Source organism: Vanacampus margaritifer, chromosome 6 (assembly GCF_051991255.1).
Source record: "Vanacampus margaritifer isolate UIUO_Vmar chromosome 6, RoL_Vmar_1.0, whole genome shotgun sequence".
Lineage (NCBI taxonomy): Eukaryota > Metazoa > Chordata > Actinopteri > Syngnathiformes > Syngnathidae > Vanacampus > Vanacampus margaritifer.
The window spans coordinates 3,102,558-3,119,770 of NC_135437.1; the positions used below are offsets into that span (position 1 = coordinate 3,102,558).

The 17,213-nt window shown below is 41.9% G+C and overlaps 1 protein-coding gene across 3 annotated transcripts in view; it reads left to right on the plus strand.

Moving 5' to 3' along the window:
* LOC144053471 (genetic suppressor element 1-like) overlaps positions 1-17,213 on the plus strand; it is an 83,298-nt gene that overhangs the window by 22,270 nt on the left and 43,815 nt on the right. Inside the window, exon 1 of one of the 3 annotated variants that reach the window (XM_077567945.1) lies at positions 6,388-6,522. The exons of the other annotated variants lie outside the window; for them this stretch is intronic. The gene's annotated coding sequence lies outside the window, so the exon portion shown is untranslated. Of the gene's footprint in view, positions 1-6,387; positions 6,523-17,213 lie in introns of those variants that run through there. 3 annotated transcript variants of the gene reach the window in all.

The window sequence follows — 17,213 nt, forward strand, 5'->3', positions numbered from 1 at the left end:
CTGTAATGTCCTATAGATGGTCGCATTCATGAGAAAGTAATTTTATGTTATTTCACAGTATTTTTCTGGTGCCCCAGCTGCCGGAAAATTTACGTTTTTTTATGATTTCTATTTATTTATTTATTTTTTAGTGTAGACCTTCAGTGAGTATTTAAGTGACCTTTTTTTCTTGAAAAGTCCCTTTGAAAATTAAATTAAAATCATGGCTGAATTGTCCTCCGTTGTAGTACAAACTTTGATGCACAACAGCTCAATCAATTAAGGCAGAAGCTAAACGCAGCTGAACCAATGAGAGGACGGATAAACTTGCTCATCACCAGACCAGCTAGAAGGCGTTCAGCGGGCGAATCTAAATGTTATTGGCTAAAAGAAAAAACAGCTATTTCAATGCTGTGTGTGTGGTCAACGCCTGCAATGGAGATTCTGAAGATGTTGGACGAAATAAGATTTGCATGGCAACACATCGAAGCTAAAAATTTATTGGACAAAAAAAAAAAAATGATGGGAAGCCGTGCAGCCAATACAGACACAATAAAGGCAACGTATTTATTTTATGTTTCAGTTAAAAATAATGCCAAAGAATTAAATGTTCATATTAAGGAAACAAAAGAAAATGGTGTCAATTTAATAATCAGTTGTGTATTGTGGAATTTCACCTATACAGTATTGCTTGTGGGTCTGGAACGTACACAGGGTTCACTGTAGTCCAAAATGCTAGTCGAGAAGTATGGCACACACACACACACACACGCACACACACACGCACACTCACTGCACAGATGGTAAAGGCAGCGTCCCTTTCACACAGACAAAGGGAAGGTAATTCTCTCTGCAGGACGTGCTGGGAGCCGAGACAGGAAAAGAGCAGCGCACAAGCACACTCCCCTCCCTGTTTCCTCAGCTCAGCCCCTTCTGGACCAACAAACATCACCGGAGTACACTGACACAATGTGTGTACGTGTTTGTGTGAGCATGCATGCGCGTGTTTGAGAACAATGTTATAGGCTTGAGGAGGACACACGAAGGGAAGGTGTGTGTATGAGGGGGGATCATAGGAGAGGGAGAAAATGAGCAAGAGATAAGATGCAAAAGGGAAAGAGAGCGGTGACGCTAATAAACAGGATTACTGCTTATCTTTACAGTACTGTGTGTGTCTGTATGCGGCTGTGTGTGTGTGCAAATGTGTGTGGGTTTCATTGCTTTATGTTACAACCAGTTACACGTTGTGCCAACATAATAACCAATGTAACTGGTATAGTGTTAGACCTTGACTTAGAAATGACCCAACTTGCAACTATTTCAACTTCATCAACATAGTTTAATGCTAACATAATAAAAAAATATGGATGGGCTGGGAAATTAGTACCGATTTGTGAATCAATGACTTCATTTGAGGAGCCATTTTCTAATTTTGTGGATCTTTTTTTGGCAGGTTAATCCTGAAGTAAGGGTTTTATTAAACAATGAGAATATAACAATATAATGTATTAGCAATTGCTTTTCTTTTTTATACAATATATATATTTTTTTTTAACAAATTCACATTATGTGTAACAGCAAACTATTTCTTGTCCAGAAGCAAAGCTAAATTGATTAAAAATAAAAATACATACTAAATCTACTATAATGCCATTTAAGAACATTTACTTTGCAGACCTCAAATGTCAAAATCAAAATCAAATCTCCGAACTCTTGTGAAAACAAATAGTGCTGTTAAGAGATTTAAAAAATGGAGAAATTAATTAATTATGATTTGTAATTAATTGATCTAATTAATCTATTTTTTAATCTCACTACACCACGGAAAGCCCTCAAACAGAAGTATTTTCATTGACATATATTATTATTTCAAGTTGCTAGCTCTTTTTTTTTCTAATTGTTGCGCTGTCTGTCTGTCAGTCTGTATGTCTGTATGTATTTGCATTCATGGTGTGTGGCTGTGTTCAATTCCCCAGTCATTTGCCACCTCAAGGAAATATTTGGCACATTTTCAGGAAAGTGTCTGTTTTCTGTTTTCACAACAGTCAGTGCAAAATGAGTTGAGGCTCCACTCACCATCAATAAAGTAACTGGTCACCCTCAAATAGCTGTGGTTGAGATCAAGTCATTTTTGGGTATACCAACACACAAATCTTTCGTGAAAATATTAACTGGCTCTTCTTGAGTTTAGTTGGGCGAAGAACTCTGCTATGGCTTGCTACATTAGCGTCTTCGTTGCAATCGTTAGCTGTGGATGCATCTGCGACTAGGTGCTTTTGTAACATGTACGTTGGATAAAACACCCCTGAATAACCCAGCAACATGCATGTTACCACTTGGACTAGTATCAGAAGATTAATAGGTTCAAGGAGGCGATAATAATCAAAACACAGAGACAAATGTTGCCATTCAGTGCATGTACATTCATGTGGTAGGCTAAACTTGAGCTGCCTCTCTGGTGGTAAGTAAACTCACTACAAACTAAGAAGGCATATCGCTCTCCAGTTAGTTAGGGTGTTTTTTTAATGGAAATCTACCATTCATCCGACTGACAACTCTCACGTGCTCTCACAGGAACCATAAAGTAGAATAATGCGATTAAAAACCATAAAGCTATAATCATGACTGAAATTAATTAATAGTAATTCACTTGATAATTTGACACCCATACAAATAATATTACTTATATTTCATACTACTTGTCCTAATATATCACCACTGCTGTGTGAAAAACACTTATGTCCATTTTTGTCTTTTTTTTATTTATTTAAATTTTTATGTTTTGGGGATGAAATTGAATGCAGACATCCCCAAAAATGTAAAAAAAAAAAATGGGGTGGGGGGGTGGTGGTGGTGGGGGGGGGTTAGACATAAGTGTTTTTCACATAGCAGCGACGATATTTTAATTTTAATTGGCCACTCCTCCTGGCTGACATTTGATGTGACGTGCTGTAATTAATATCTGTTTCTGTTTAGTGAGTAGACTCCAAACATGTATTAATTTGAGTGTTGTCCGCTTTATCATGGTTCCAGCCAGATATCTGTGAAAAGTGTACTTGATCACTCTAAGCCAGAGGTGGGCATCGAGGGCCGCAGTCCTGCAGGTTTTGCGTGTTGCCCTTCTCCAACACAGCTGATATATGATCAGCTCATCAGCAAGCTCTGCATAAGCCTGATAACGATCCTGTTGATTGGAATCAGCTTGTGTTGGAAGTGAGAAACCTACAAAACCTGCAGGACTCCGGCCCTCGAGGACCGAGATTGCCCACCTCTGCTCTAAGCACTTAATTCTGGTGCCATGTCAGTATTAGGTAAGCTTAGCAATTGCATGTCTTCTCCATGTGTAGCTTATTCACTGCCATGAGGGGTGGTGATTACTGACTTAGGAGACACACCTTATGTGCAGTATATATAGTAGCCAGCAAAGCTTGTTGCTAGCTACCTGGTTGTAGCATAAGTAGCACCAAGCTTACCTTGATCTGACATATAAGTGCACTGTGGCAACGTTAACAGGCATGCGTACAGCCCAGCCAAACTTTTTGGACAGTGTGCACGGTTTAGAAAAACTTTAACATTTGTGAATTTATATTTTATTTTTTTATTTTATTACATTTACATTTTTTTATATTTTAATTTTATTAAATAAAAAAATACAACTTTTTTTTTTTTAAATCTGTTTTGCTATTCGGTGAGTTTTATTGAGGCCCAAAATAAAAACTTTGACCCGAAACTGCGATGTGAAACAAGGTTTGCAGAGCAGCAATAAGCAGCATACAATACTCCCATACTTCTCTCTGCTATGTGGGAACAACAACAATGATGATGATGATGATGATTATTATTATTATTATTATTATTATTATTATTATTATTATTATTATATTACTTTAACTGGGATGTGAGCAATGAACCACGACATAGCAAGGACCAATGTTGGTGACGAAGGCTTTCTGGTCTGTAAAAATTAGGAATGTTCAATACCACTTTTTTCATACGAATACCAATACAAATACTGAACTCTTTGAGTAGTCATCGATACCAAGTACCAATACCACTAGTACTTTTGATACAATTTCACCCCAGATAATTTTAAAGCATGAGTAACAATACCTTGACATAAAGCCTGGTATCAGTCCGATATCGAAACTTGGCATTGGTACTCGCCCATACCAAGTAAAAAATATATGTAAACAAATTGGAGGTGGCGTACTGCCAGGAATGTATTGTGTTTGAAAGAAGAGTCTTCACAGTAGTCTGTCGCAAATGCCAGGTTAAACTCCCAGGTCCGCCCACGTCTGTGACTCAACCCTGTTAGTGATCTCCCACCTGACCAGAGCGGCAAACAGGCGTCTCATTTTCATTGGTCGGGGAAGGGAGGAATACATTTGAATAATCAGGGCCGGAGGTTTATGGCTGATTTGTGTGTGACTGCGTACACGCGTGATCATATGTGTTAGGGACACACACAAGCAGTAAGTGCAACCTTTGTTTATTTTTTTAGTTGCAGGCGCATCCTCACCTGACATGAATGGAGTGTGCGCTCCCCGTATGTGTGTGTGTGTGTTTGTGTGTGTGCTGTTTGGTGATGGATAGAAGGCTTCATGAGAGAGGAATAGGCTAATGAGCGGGTCTCCAGAGGCAGTAAAGAATCCTGCAGCTATTACTGCCACATTTCATAATAGCCTCTATGCTTGGCCTCTTTTACATGTTGGGGGCGGCGGTCCCACCGTGTTACTCACCCTGACAATACACTGCACTATGTGCTTTGACCAACCCACCGAAAAATACATGCTCACACGGAGCATGTTCCATCAGTGTCTCAAGCACCTGCAGGAAATGTGAAATGCTCTCGTGTACGCTTACAAATTCTGTCCTCATACAATGAGCACACACACCAGTCAATCTGTATAGGTCACAGAGGATGCAGGTGAGACACCACCCACCTCAGAGAGTGGCTGACTGTGCACAGCCAGACCATAAATCATGTCAGGCTGCACATGTCCCCATAAAGACACACGCACACACACTCTCTCTCTTTTTACCCTGAGTATAGGTTTGAACACAACAGCCACTGATGTGTGTGCGTGTGTGTGTGTAAGGGGAGGAGGGGGGGTGGGGTACTCTGTGAGCCTCATTCGTGTGTTTTCTTGCCACTTTCAAATGCTTTTTGAAAGGTTGCATGTGCTCTTCCTAGAGCTTTGTGTTAGTGGTAGGCATGTACATTAAATGTACATTAATTAGGGAGAAACATAAATGCCCAACTGGCATTTGTATTGGCGTATTATGGGGAAGCAGTGGGACGTGGTAAAAAGTCGCAGGTAAAAAAACATGCAAATCAGATGCAAATTATTTGTGTGTGTATGTGTGGTGAGGCAGGTAGCAGGGTTTTGAGCTTGGTGACATACAAACTAGCTTGATGGTAATTTGACCCAGGTTCTCTCAATTTCTCCAAAAAGGATGATTTATTTGGGACAAAGACTGTATCCTTGTAATTTTGGGGGTGCTATTGTTCGCTACAGAACCCCCAAAAATGGGCTTAATACGCGTCTGGCCATGTGTATGTATAAATAGAACCGCGCAGTGTTGGAAATATTATTTGATCTTTAAACTTATTGAAACCGACTTTCTAAAGTCTTCCTCAGCAGCTCACCCGCTTGCTTGCACAGTTCTCCAAATAAGAGGAAAAAGAAGAAAGAAGTGCTCACTTAAACCTGTTTATTTGTCACTTTCAGGTGAAGTTTACCGTTAAATTGACACATAAAACCAGAGAATGTACACATTGTGTATTTAAACACCAACATGTTCAACCAGATCTTATAATTCCGTCTAACGAAAGTCTGCTAGCTTAATGGTAACATATCACATGAAATGCCAGTCTGCTAACGGACAGTAGCATATTCATGACTGGAAAAATAGAAACCTTCCAACAAGTACAATATTAACACACATAATGCATCAAAACAAAAAGAGGGCGTACAACACATGCATTCATTCTCTTTGCTCTGTGGAAAACGTGGTCTTCATTGTGCTGTTTATTACACGGCTTCTCTTTTAGTAGAGCTCATTGCTGCTTAGCATGTTGTGGCATAACGTAGTACTACACTGAATGACTTGCCTGTATGTATACTGTAAAAATCCATGAAAAAAAGTGGTTGCCTATAAAGAGTAGAATGACTTCAACTAGCAGATGTGTTGACATGATGACATGAGCGTCATATCTCCAGTGTCCTATAGGCCTGTGTGAGCTATCAGCACTGTGTGTGCATGCATGTGGAAAGGGGCAGGCGGGTGGGGATCTTTGGGGGGGTTTGTTCACATCTTCTTCTCTCTCCAACCCTCGTTTCCCCCAGGGAGCATCAATGGAGCAGGTGCTGACCCCACCCCACCCCCACCGCCACTCTCCTCCCTCCCCTCTCAAGCGTCCCTCAACCCACTCCACTCTTGTCTATCCCATATCCACACAGTAGCTGTGTTTTGTCACAGTGAACAGAGAGATGGGCTAAAGGCGAGGACTGCTTTTGTTTCTCTCTTTCCTTGTAAGCGGTAAGTTGTCTGTTTCATGCTTTTTTTTTAAGCCTGAATGCTGCTTGTCCAATCAGGATCACAATGTTGCGTATGCAGAGCTTTGAATTGTCTTTGTTGACTTGATGACTATTGCAGTAGATATTTATCAAGGCTAGACCTTTCTGTTGGAACAACTTAATTGCTGTTTGCCTTAATGGTATTACGCTTGTGTTTCTTTTTATTTGCGGTGGAAATGGCTCTTTTACGCTGCATCCCTTTTTCTTTCAATCTACATTGTAAATGCTGCTTGTCCAACCTGAGGGCTCTCAATGATGTCTACACTGGGCTTAAAAACTATGAAAAAGCAATGAAATAAGGAATGGTCTGCTTAGAGGACAGGAAAATGTATCTTGGCAAGATTTCCTACAACAAGTAAAAATGTAGTTAACCTCAACTCCACTTACCAATGTCATATTTTAGACAGGCCAAACTTACTCATAACTAGTAACTAAAAAATGAGATTCTCTGACACAAAAGCTGTCTCATAAAAAAATCTATCTTATAAGCATATTTTGCCTTGATTTGAGATATCTAATTATGGTTTGACTTTATTTTTTGCAGTGATTGGACAGCTAAGGTTTCAGTTTTTTGTGTTGACTTGATGGCTATTGCATGTATTTATCAGTACTAGATTTTTCTTTTGCAACAATCTCTGTCATTTATTTGCTTTGGAAATGACTAACCCAGCAAAGCGTGATGTGTGTGATTTAATGTCACGAATATTAAAGTATTCAGTAAAGACCTAATCAATTTCCCGGAAATTCAAGTACAGAAACCAAAAGTCACTTTGATTCTGTTTGTCATGTATGCCGATAGTACAGTATATCAAGGAGAGAAAACAAATGCAGTGAAGAACTTTTGAGACTTTTGAGTGCCAAATTGTGTCGCTTTTATTGTTAAGCTAAAATGGAGTACCTTCCGGCTGGATCGTGTTCACGACTGACTGGTGGTCAGGCGTTTGTTAGCTCGTTAAACACCTTCCGCTGAGATGTGCTCTTTCCCGTCCTACCTGTTGCTGAGCAAACAAATGCTCCCGTTTGTGGCAAGCCAAAGTTAACGGACGTCAAATTTAGACTTAGGGTTGGGGTTTCTTAGGGTAAGGGTCAAAAGGTAGCTACGCGTAGTTATCTAACATAGACAGACAGACAGACAGACAGATACTGTAGATAGATAGATAGATAGATAGATAGATAGATAGATCTGCCCGTCAGTGGAGCGTGGCAGGGCAGTGGCAGCAGTCCCTGTTCCTCGACCTAGAGATGGTGCTGTGAAGTGGATGCTATGGATTGTCCGTGATAAAGAGAAGCTTGTTTGCGTTGTCCTTTCTGATCCAGACATCAGACTGTCCAATTCAGTGCCCACAACAGAGTCCAGCTTCCTCCTCAGTTTGCCCAGGCGAGAAGCGTTTTCTTCAAGTTTTCCTCCCAGCACAGAACTGCATCCAAGGGCTGCTCTTGTGGGGTTAGGATGATATTGGGTTAGTTGCTGTCACGGAGTCTCCCCACATCTCTTCACCCACTGACTGTGATGCGGGGTGTCATCCTGCAACACCCACGGGAGTCAAAGAAGACCTTTAACAGTGGCTGTATTGTTGGCGTCAAATAGATAGACGCCACTGGGTGCATTAGCAGCAGCCAAGCGGATCACTTGGCTATTGTGCGCGTGTGGTTGTGTGTGTGTACAGCCTGGAGGTGGAGTTCGACACACGCACACACACACATGGACGCACACGACCCCATGCACCATCTGACCTGTCATGGACCAGCTGCTGTGCAAAGCATACAGAGTCAACCTCCAATCTCTTTTAATGATCCTCTCCTCATGTTTATATACTCAAGTAGCCCACTCTCACACACACACACACACACACACACACACACACGCACACACACACACGCACGCACGCACGCACGCACGCACGCACGCACGCACGCACGCACGCACGCACGCACACATGCACACACACACAAGGCTGTTTGTTAGTCATTCATGCATTGAGTGGCAGTTTGTTTTAATTGACATACCAGGAAAACAGGTTTGGAGGCAACTTGTTGCTAGGCAGAATTCATAGGGTTTGGTTCCGCCCAAGAGGTGTTCATTGCCAGCAAGTTTTTGGTTTGGTAATTGTAATATGGCATAAAATTTAGTTAAAATTAAAAAGATGTACTGTACTGTAAAAAAAATAGTGTGTTATTGATTTGTGTTGAGGTCTTTTTTCTGCCACTAGATGGAATAATTGCATTTGTAAGACGTTGGTGACAGCTCAGTGCATTTTTCTTTTCATATTAAGAGCCATATAATCCTTGACATGACACTAAAATTTTGCACATTTTTAAGATTTTAAAATACAACTTGACCCCATTCTCCACAAATATATGCATTATTATTAAATGTATTTCTACTACATTTTGACGTGGATGTGTCTGCTGCGTTGCGACTAGAATTCCCCCAGTCCAGGCTTTCCAAGTAGGGGGCGGTCATTTAATCAAATTTTTACACCCCTAGTTATAGTCAATATTTGCAGAGGTTGGCACTTTACGTCTTTACGTCGGTCCGTCGTTGACGGATGCTCACATTTTCGGCGCATTTTATGACGCAATGCCTTGAAAAGTTACATGGACTGAGAAGTACAGTCTGTACTAACTCAGATTGATGGCCAAAAACCTGCTTCTGTCCGTGTGTTTTTTTTATGCTACGTGTTATAAAGAAAATGTGGGCATCTGTCAACGACGAAAGTGCCCACCTCTGAATAGTTGCAAACTTTGTAGGCCAGAAATGTTGAAATATTTATCTGTTTGTTTGTTTTTAAATACTTCATTTGTGACAGGGTTGGGCTGAAGCATATTCAAGCTCACTTTTGACAAGAAGTGAGGAACATCCTAGACTGGTGGACTAAATCACAAGATTCACATTCACACCTATAGACAGTTCAGAGTCTTTGATTAAAACCTCAAATGTGTGTTTTTTTGGGGTGGGGAGTGTCAGAGGAGGCAGGAGTACTTGCAGAAAACCCACGCAAGCAATCCACTTTGCTACTTTGCGTTGTGCTTCACGCAGCACACACTTTGGCCGACGCCACACGCTTTTCCCCAGCAGCACCTGCCTGCATGCATCTGCTATTTTATGTGTTTCAGAGCGCCCTCGTGTTTGTTCAGATGGTCGAGGTCAAGCAGGCGCTCTGTCGACACCTGCCGTGTGAGGCAGGGGCCACAGGACAAAAAGGAGGAGGAGGGACTGAGGCTGTCTGACCCCCTCTACACAAATTGAAATGATGAGGCTGAGACGAAATTCCCATAGTTTCTCATAATAATATATTTATAATGCAGAAAAAAAATCTGCAACAAATGCAGATCAAGTGTGATAAACATGTGTAAAAAAGTTTTTTTTTGTTCTTATAGTGTAATCAAATTGCAAAATTACACTCTAAAAACAGTTGGTTCAAAAATAACCCAACTATGGGTGAAAAATGGACCGATCCTCTACTTGAGTCTATTTGACCCAACTTTGAGTCAAGAAGTGTGTCTTTTTGTGTAAAACAACACATACATTTTGGTCAAATCCTTTACTTGGGTCAAAAAATTGGGTCATTTTGTATAAAACAACCCAGAAAGTTGGGTCAAATTGACCCAAAAAGTGGTTCGGTCCATTTTTTATCCATAATTGGGTTACTGTTGACCCAACTGTTTTTAGAGTGTATATGATGTACTATGTTCTTTTACCTCCTTTACAGTGGAACAATACAATTCTTTTTGATGAACACTTAGGCCTACAATACTGTATATTAATGTTAGTCATGATAATTGGAGAGCAAAGTATTTTTTTAGGTGCTACTTGGGCCAGGGGTAATTGTGTTTCCTAAGTGCTTGGTTGCCAAATGACCGAATACGATGAGCAGACTAGCGTCCAATCAGCTCTCTGATGTAATCCTTATATTGCTTACAGCCACTAGAGGGGGAATTTGGGGTCCTGAGTTCTAACCAGCATTTCCAAATGTTTAGAGTTGTGATAACGCATTTGATTTGAGTGAACATGGAACCAATGAAGATTATTGTTGCGTATCAAACACAATCATTGCGTCCACAATGTCCACGACTCACTGCTCCAGAGTCCTTAATTGTCTGTGCCTGAGCTGGAGGTGTTGCTTCTTACACTCTGTGCTTTTTCTGCTCCATTTATCCCAGCAGCACAAATGCGTGCTGGCTGTTTGGTCCCCCGGGGTCGCATGCATATATTTTGCGGAGCGCAGTGTGTGTAAAGTCAACTGAGTCAGCTGATTTGTGTGTGTGTGTTGTAAAGGAAGATCACCTTTCCTCATGGATGTCTTGCTGCATGCCCCCCCCCCCCCCCCGACATTTATGTGCACTTATGGGCCTGTTTGTATGTGGTGGAGGAGAGTGAGTCACTGTGTGTGTGTGTGTTGTTTATGGATGGTGAGGAAGTGTTAAGTGCTGCTGTGCGAGCGAAGCTAGTAAAGCCATTTAGCAGCCCCGTAAGGAGCCCTCAATGCTGGTCTGACGCCACTCTGACTGCTGTTACAAACAACTTTAAGAGGCCGTAAAACATTTGGCTACTTTTCCTCTCATTCGCTCTCAGTATGCAGAATTCCTGGATGTCGGACAGCTATTGTAACTGCTATTCGCATCAGCTATCATAGCAAATAACAAAGTGGAGCGCATGTGTACAAGCTAACTAAAATAGATTAAGGACATATTTGTGTCAGTGAACGGTGACACATGCATTTTTCTAGTCAACTAGAAGGCTACGTTCACACTGCAACTCAATTACGACCCCCCCCCCCATTTAATGTGACACATATCTGATTATTTTCATGCAGTGTGAACAGTACAATTCCATTTTTTTCAGATCCGACCTGAACCTCATTTGTATGTGGTAGTATTAATTTTATCAGCCATTTTTAGATTTAGTCTCAGTTTTAGTCCAGTTTCAATTACGCTTGTTAGTTCTTAACGTAGTTCGTCACCCCCATCATCCTGTTTTCATTTAGTTCATTTTTAGCCAACTATAAGTCTAGCATTTTAGTCTTTACTTTAGTCCAAGAAAACATCACTTTATTCGTCTACTTTTAGTCAACAATAACTGTCAACGTTTTAGTCTAGTTTTCCATCCATTTTCTTAACCACTTGTCCTCACAAGGGTCGTGGGGGGCACTGGAGCCTATCCCAGCTGGTTTCGGGCAGTAGGCGGGGTACACCCTGAACTGGTTGCCAGCCAGTCGCAGGGCACACAGAGATGAACAACCATCCACACGCACAATCACACCTATGGACAATTTGGAGTGTTCAATTAACCTGCCATGCATGTTCTTGGAATGTGGGAGGAAACCGGAGTACCCGGAGTAAACCCACGCAAGCACGGGGAGAACATGCAAACTCCACCCAGGAAGGCCAAAGCCTGGACTCGATCTCACGTCCTCTGCACTGGGAGGCGGACGTGCTAACCAGTCATTCACCGCGCAGCTCTACTCTAGGTTTAGTCAAGGTAATAATTTTACCCCTGTATATTTTTTGTCAGCAGATAACGTTGAACATTTCGGACCTAAAACTATTTCACAAAATTTTTTCTCTTATCTTTTTGAAAACAACTTGACACACAATTACAGTATATCAACAAGTGGCTACTATGGCTCCATGCTACGAGCTAGTAAATTAGCAAGCATTAGTTAGCGGTCAGATTAACTTTATTGTTGAAACATTATAGCCGTTGGATTAATGTTACATTATAACTATCATTTATTTTCACGTGATAGTGTCACAGTGACAGATTAGCAGAGACAAGATTTTACAAAATCATATAATTTTTTCTCATTTTTGTTCATGAACTAAAATGTCCATAGACTATAGTCCAGTTTTTATTAAGTGAAGTACATTTTCGTCTCATCTTCATTAGTCGATGAAAATACATACTCCCTACCTGTTTTTTCACTGTTGTATTTACTTACTCGTTACCTCATATTTTACACAAATTACATAAACCACCTAACCACTTTGATTCTATCCTATAACATACTAATACTGACAAATGGCCTATGCAGATATATACACAGGACTGAGTCTATATTGTTTGTATGCATAAATTAGTTCTGGTTTCCTGGAATGTTTGTGGCGCTCGCTCAGAAGCAAAAAGAATAAAAACTTTAGACCATCTCTTAAAATTAAAAGCAGATATTTGCCTCCTACAAGAAACCCACCTACAAAAATCTGAAGAAAAATTACTTATTGATAAGAATATTAGCCAAGCGTACTCTGCCCCTTATAATAGTAGACAAAGAGGAGTCTGTATACTCATACATAAGAATTTACTCTTTACTTTAAATAATACAATAACAGACCCAGAGGGCCGATACATTATTATTCAGGTGACTATATTTAATAAAATATATACACTTGGTAATTTATATGCCCCTAATAATGATGATCCGGCCTTTTTCCATGAATTTTTCTCTCAGCTGTTTGATTTAGCAGCGAACTCTACTATTATTATTGGAGGAGACTTTAACACAGTCTTAAATCCATTAATTGACCGTTCTAATAATACAACATGTAGACGATTACAATCTACTAAAGTAATAGGGGAATATATGGATGACTTTGGCCTCGTCGACAGCTGGAGACTTAAAAACCCAAATAAGAAGGAATTTACCTTCTTTTCCGCTGTGCACCGGTCTTTTTCAAGAATTGATTATTTTCTTACAAATAACTCTATTGCTGATAAAACTGTTACAAAAATACATCCTATTAATATTAGCGACCATGCACCAGTCTCCCTTTCCCTACAAGTTGATTATACCTTTAAACCACCACCGACATGGCGGTTTAACATCTCACTGCTAAACGACGGAGAGTTTGACAAAATTATAAGAAAAGAATGGGCAGACTTTTTGGAAATAAATGACTCTCCAGACCTATCGCCATCTCTTCTCTGGGAAACTGGGAAAGCAGTAATTAGAGGTAAAATTATATCATATTCATCTTATAAAAAGAAACAGGATCAAAAATCAGAAAAAGACTTGGAAGATAAAATTAAACAACTGACGGATGAGTACGCAATAAACCCAAATAACCAAATATGGACTGACTTACAAAATACAAAAATACAGTTAGACGATATGCTAACTAAAAAGACAGAATTTATAATACAACAATTGAGATATAACAACTTTGAATATAATAACAAATCAGGTAAATTTCTTGCAAACCAACTTCAACGCAATCGGGAAAAGTCTCTTATAACGGCGATTAAAGGGACAACTGGTGAATGCACACAATCACCAGAAGAAATTAATCACATTTTTTATAACTATTATCGTAACCTATACTTAGAAACTAACAAGCCTAACCCTGAGCATATTGAGGCATTCCTCAGTAGCTTAAATATACCTCAGTTAACTACTGAATATAAAGACATGTTAGATGCGCCACTTACTATAAACGAGTTGTACAGTGCTCTAGATAGTATGCCTAATGGCAAAGCACCTGGCCCGGATGGTTATCCGGCTATATTTTTTAAGCACTTCTGGTTAATGCTTGCTCCACTATTCTTAAAAGTAGTAACAGAAATTAAAACTAAGGGTTACATACGCCCACACATGAATACAGCAGCAATTAAACTTTTATTAAAGCCAGAAAAAGACCCCACCCTTCCATCAAGTTACCGTCCGATTTCACTAATTAATACTGATATTAAAATTATCACTAAGGCTTTCACATCTAGACTAGAAACAGTAATCTCGACAATTATTCATAGCGACCAAACAGGCTTTATTAAAGATCGGCACTCTACTAATAATATTAGGAGACTCTTTAACCTTATTAGCATGTCACAGCGGCATGATAAAAAGGCAGTTATTATATCATTGGATGCAGAAAAAGCTTTCGACAAAGTTAACTGGTCCTTCCTCTTTGCTGTTTTAAATAAATTTGGCTTTGGGAAATCATTTCAATCATCCACTGGGTATCATATTATATGATTCTCCAAAAGCTACAGTTACTACTAATGGGATTATATCTCAGAGCTTTATTTTACAGAGAGGCACAAGACAGGGATGCCCACTATCCCCTTTATTATTTGCAATATTTATTGAGCCACTTGCATTAGCCACGGCTTGATGAAGCCAACAGCACCACATCATCTGCAAAAAGCAGAGATGCAATGCTGAGGCCACCAAACCGGACCGACTCAACGCCTCGGCTACGCCTAGAAATTCTGTCCATAAAAGTTATGAACAGAATCGGTGACAAAGGGCAACCTTGGCGGAGTCCAACCCTCACCGGAAACAAATTCGACTTACTGCCGGCAATGCGGACCAGGCTCTGACATCGGTCGTACAGGGACCGAATAGCCCGTATCAGGGGGCTCGGTAACCCATACTCCCGAAGCACCCCCCACAGAACTCCCCGAGGGACACGGTCAAACGCCTTCTCCAAGTCCACAAAGCACATGTGGACTGGTTGGGCGAATTCCCACGCACCCTCGAGGACCCTGCTGAGGGTGTAGAGCTGGTCCACTGTTCCACGGCCGGGACGAAAACCGCACTGCTCCTCCTGGATCCGAGATTCGACCTCCCGACGGACCCTCCTCTCCAGCACCCCTGAATAGACCTTACCTGCGAGGCTGAGGAGTGTGATCCCTCTAAAGTTGGAACACACCCTCCGGTCCCCCTTCTTAAAAAGGGGAACCACCACCCCGGTCTGCCAATCCAGAGGCACCGTCCCCGATGTCCACGCGATGCTGCAGAGACGTGTCAACCACGACAGCCCCACAACATCCAGAGCCTTTAGGAACTCCGGGCGGATCTCATCCACCCCCGAGGCCCTGCCACCGAGAAGCTTTCCAACCACCTCGGCGACTTCGACCCCAGAGATAGGGGAGCCCACCTCAGAGTCCCCAGACCCTGCTTCCTCAAAGGAAGGCGTGTTGGTGGAATTGAGGAGGTCTTCGAAGTACTCTCCCCACCGGTTCACGACGTCCCGAGTCGAGGTCAACAGCACTCCGTCTCCACTATACACAGTGTTAACGGTGCACTGCTTTCCTCTCCTGAGACGCCGGATGGTGGACCAGAATTTCCTCGAAGCCGTCCGGAAGTCGTTTTCCATGGCCTCACCGAACTCCTCCCATGTCCGAGTTTTTGCCTCAGCGACCGCCAAAGCCGCATTCCGCTTGGCCAGCCGGTACCCGTCAGCAGCCTCCGGAGTCCCACAGGCCAAAAAGGCCCGATAGGACTCCTTCTTCAGCTTGACGGCATCCCTTACCGCTGGTGTCCACCAGCGGGTTCGAGGATTGCCGCCACGACAGGCACCAACCACCTTACGGCCACAGCTCCGATCGGCTGCCTCAACAATTGAAGCACGGAACATGGTCCACTCGGACTCAATGTCCCCCGCCTCCCCCGGGACAATGGAGAAGCTCTGCCGGAGATGGGCGTTGAAACTCTTTCTGACAGGGGATTCTGCCAGACGTTCCCAGCAGACCCTCACAGTACGTTTGGGCCTGCCTGGTCGGACCGGCATCTTACCCCGCCATCGGAGCCAACACACCACCAGGTGGTGATCAGTTGACAGCTCCGCCCCTCTCTCTTCCTGAGTGTCCAACACATACGGCCGCAAGTCCGATGACACGACTACAAAGTCGATCATCGAACTACGGCCTAGGGTGTCCTGGTGCCAGGTGCACATATGGACACTCTTGTGCTTGAACATGGTGTTCGTTATGGACAGTCCGTGGCGAGCACAGAAGTCCAATAACAAAACACCACTCGGGTTTCGATCGGGGGGGCCATTCCTCCCAATCACGCCCCTCCAGGTCTCACTGTCATTACCCACGTGAGCGTTGAAGTCCCACAGTAGAACGAGGGAGTCCCCAGGGGGTGCGCTCTCCAGCACACCCTCCAAGGACTCCAGAAAGGGTGGGTACTCTGAGCTGCTGTTCGGTGCATAAGCACAAACAACAGTCATGACCCGTCCCCCCACCCGAAGGCGGAGGGAGGCTACCCTCTCATTCACCGGGGTAAACCCCAACGTACAGGCGGCTAGCTGGGGGGCAATGAGTATGCCCACACCTGCTCTGCGCCTCTCACCGTGGACAACTCCAGAGTGGAATCATATACATCCTTGCTCCAAAAATACAATATAAAAAACGGAAATTTTTTACATTATCTACAAGTTAAAAATATGATAAAGAAAAAAATTCCAACACTTCGGGGTACGCTCCAACCGCCTGCTGAAGATATTAACAAGCTTTCTCCGACAACAACAAAAAAACTTTCAAAAATATATAAGCTACTTTCATATACTGATAAAATGTCTTTACTCATCTCGAAATGGGAGACAGACTTGTCTATAGCACCGGAACCTGACTTTTGGATTCAAGTTTGTGAAAACGCATTTAAAATGACAAAACACACAAATTTACAACTTATCCAATATAAAATTATTCACAGAACATACATTACTCAATATATGATGAAGAAAATGGGACTCTCAGACTCCGACATTTGTCTCCAATGCTTACAAAACACTACAGACACTTATGTTCATGCTTTATGGTTATGCACTCCGGTTATGTATTTCTGGACTAAAGTCTTAGAAAAACTTTCCGCTATTTTGGACTGTAGGATACCTTTATCTCCAAACTTGTGTTTGCTAGGTGACCTA